Genomic DNA, 3,555 nt, shown 5'->3' on the forward strand with positions numbered 1-3,555 from the left:
TTCCTCAATATGCTGAGCATTTAACTGTTCTTCTGTCAGCTCTTCTAAAGCCTGGAGTTTCTCTGTTGTTAAAGGCCATTGCTGGACCCATACAGGCTTGTCTGTTAACCATTTTAAAGGTAGAGCTGTTGATGTCTTTGGAAGATCATTAGTTGCTGTGCTCTGTTCTTGTATAATATGGATGGCTGGTGACCACTCAGAATAATGCCTTCTAATATTTCTCTCAGAAACATGTGCTAGTTTATGATTTGTTTCTGAGATTGGAGGGATGTTAATCTGAGTATTCCATTGTTGTAACAAGTCTCGATCCCAGAGGTTCATAGCTGTGTTTGCTACATATGGTTTCAATTTTCCTCTCTGTCCTTCTGAACCTATACATTCGAGCCATCTTGCACTCTGTTTCACCTGAGATAATGTCCCAATTCCTAACAGTTGAACATTTACCTCCTGAAGAGGCCAAGTTGGATGCCAAAATTCTGGTGCAATTATGGTAACGTCCGCAACTGTGTCTACCAGACCAGACAACAAAACACCATTTATTTTTATTGATCATTTTGGTCTTTGTTCATTAATAGAAGTTTGCTGAAAAATTTTCTTTATATTTGCGCCTGAATTTTCCATTCTCTCTGTTTCATCATCCTGACCAGCATGACTTATTCCAATAGGCATTTGGTTATTTAATTGCTCTGGGTAGGGGTCTCCTCTACGACTGCAGGAAAGGTTTGAACTGGATTTGCTATTGGGGCCTGCATGAGGCCCCTCTGGGAGTTTCCTGAAGACTGAGGCAAAGGATTACCCTGTCTGTCCCTTGTTGATCTACATTCGTTGGTCCAGTGTTTTCCCTTACCACACCTTCTGCATACTCCAGAAAAAAGGGGCATTCTGTTGCCATTGTTCCTTGAAGAAACATTGTTTCTAGGAATGACCTGTTTACAGTCCCTTTTCAAATGTCTTTGCTTTCCACATCCAAAACATCTAACATTCCTCAAACCTTTTAAAATTACTTCTCCTACCCACGTATTATCATGCTCATGAGCTTCAACATTAACCGTGTCTCTAATCCAATCTTCCAAAGGTGCAGATCTTGCCTTTAACGGCCTGATTATTGTTTTGCATGCTGCATTCGCATTCTCAAAGGCCAAAGATTCAATTATTATCTTACTAGCTTCTGAATCTGGGACCATTCTCTTTACTGCTGAAGCCAGTCTTTGTAAAAAATCTGTGAAAGATTCTTTTGGGCCTAATACAACCTTTGTAAATGACTCAGTTTTTTTTCCTGGTTCCTCAACTCTGTCCCATGCATTCAAGCCTGCTGTTCGACATAAAACTAGGGTTTGGATATCATATAAACATTGTGTTTGTGCTGAAGCATATGGACCTTCTCCAATAAGCTGATCCTGGCAGACTTGTATTCCTTTATCCCTCCACTCTTTTTCTATGTTTTTAGCTTCATCCTTGAACCAAGTTAGCCACTGAAGCCTTTGACTGGGTTCAGGAACAGCTTGTGCCAGCTCCCGCCAGTCCTGTGGTACAATCCTATTATATGTTGACCAAGAGTTTAACATTTGCTTTACATATGGGGAATGCATGCAATAAGATACTATTGCCTCCTTAAACCTTCGTAAATCTAACATTTCAATTGGAGCTCAAATATTTTGTGTAGTCATTTGATAAGGCAACTGCTGTACGGTTACTGGACAAACTAAGGGTGACTGTGTGAAAACAGGCTTTCTTTCTGTAACCCTATGATCCAATCTTGAAGCAACTTCACTGTTAGTTTCTTCTGTCTGAGTTTTTACAGGTTTAACAGGTTTTTCTAAAGCTGTCACCCTGGCACTTAAATTGACTATCTTTTTAAATAGTAAAATGGCGATAAACATAGTAATAAAATGCATAATTAGATCAACATTAATCTTCTCATAGGGCTGTTCCATTGTCAGACTGTCTGAAATTGCAAACAAAGCCCAATTTTCTTCCAATGTACACAGAAAACCCATTTTTTTAAATGTGGAAAAAATTTCTCTTCTAAATAGTTTCCTTTAAAATATCTGATATGTTAAGTGACTTACCAAGTCCTCATAGAACAGTACAAATCCGAGGGAATTTCAAAACAGCCACCTAGTATTCAAGGTGTGAATCCAGAGAGAGAGAGAGAGAGAGAGAGAGAGAGAGAGAGAGAGAGAGAGAGAGAGAGAGAGAGTAGCCACAAGTAGCCACAAGTTCTGACTAAGAGCTTGAATCCAGCCACATGTTCCCGCTTGAGCCTAGTCAAGCCTTGGCTCTGGCTACTTTAAGCTCGAACCATGTGCGTTGGCTTTACAAGCAGGGGCCCTGTTTCAGCAGGGAAGGCCTGAGTTGTCTGTAGCACTGGCTTAAAGCAAGTAGCTCAAGATTGGTCTGGCCTGATGCCAAGCAGACCTGGGCCCGGGCTAGGGAGCCGGCCGCCCTGGCGGGAAACCGGACCTGCCGCCAAGCCAAGGTAAGCAGTTTTTAATGGATTCTTGTCACGTTGGATGCCAAATGTAGATGTAATCAAGCGTCTTATTAAATAAGAAACACAGAGCCGATTCAGAGAAGAAAGCCAAAAGGTCAGAACTAAGAGCCTTACCCTTCCTGCTTCAGCTATCCTGCTTCAGCCAAGAGAGCTCTCCGAAAATGCGGCCTAATTCCTGTGTGTATGTCTTTTTATAGTCTAGCTGTTCTGCCTTCTCATTGGTTGTAAACTTAAACACGTGACTGCCTTGTCACTGCCTGTATGTACCGCCCTCCAGGTCATTAAAGGCATGCGCCACTACCGCTATGCACTTGCTATGGCTCTAAAACTCTGACCCCCAAGCAACTTAATTTATTAACATACAATTAAAATCACATTTCAGTACAAGTAAAATACCAACACACTATTCAGTTTCCTAAGCAGAGTTGATCTAGGTATGGCTCGTGTCTGTAGGAAGCACAGTTCTTTTGTTCTGAGCAAGTTAACTCCTTTGGCCCTATAGGAAACACAGTAGAGAAGAAGTGTGTTCTTTTCTCAAAAGCAGAGTGTATTTCTTGGAAGGCGAGCAAGTATTTGTTTCCCATTCATAAACAGAGTTGAATCACATACAGTTTCTGATCCTATAAGCAAAAACTGTTTTCTAGTAAGGAAAGTCACTATTGTGCTCCCATTGCCATATGTAGTGTAAATAGCACTCGTGTCTCTTCCCATCAAGTAGAGTGTATTGGACTGAAGGAAAACTACTCTTCTTGTCAGTTTCCTAAGCATAGTTGAACTAGATATGGCCCGTGTGTGTAGGAAGCACAGTTCTTTTGTTCTGAGCAAGCTCAGTCTTCTTGCCCTAAATGAAACAAGGTAGAGAAGAAGAGTGTTCTTTTCTCAAAAGCAGAGTGTGTTACTTGTAAAACGAGCCTGTGTTTTTTTTCCTATTGATAAACAGAGTTGAATCACATAGAGTTTCTGGTCCTAGGAGCAAGAGTTGTTTTCTGATAAGGAAAGTCACTATTGCGCTCCCATTGCCATACACAATTCAAATAGCTTTCTCACCTGTTCCCAGCAAG

The sequence above is a fragment of the Peromyscus eremicus genome, unplaced genomic scaffold (assembly GCF_949786415.1).
Source record: "Peromyscus eremicus unplaced genomic scaffold, PerEre_H2_v1 PerEre#2#unplaced_32, whole genome shotgun sequence".
Classification (NCBI taxonomy): Eukaryota; Metazoa; Chordata; class Mammalia; order Rodentia; family Cricetidae; genus Peromyscus; species Peromyscus eremicus.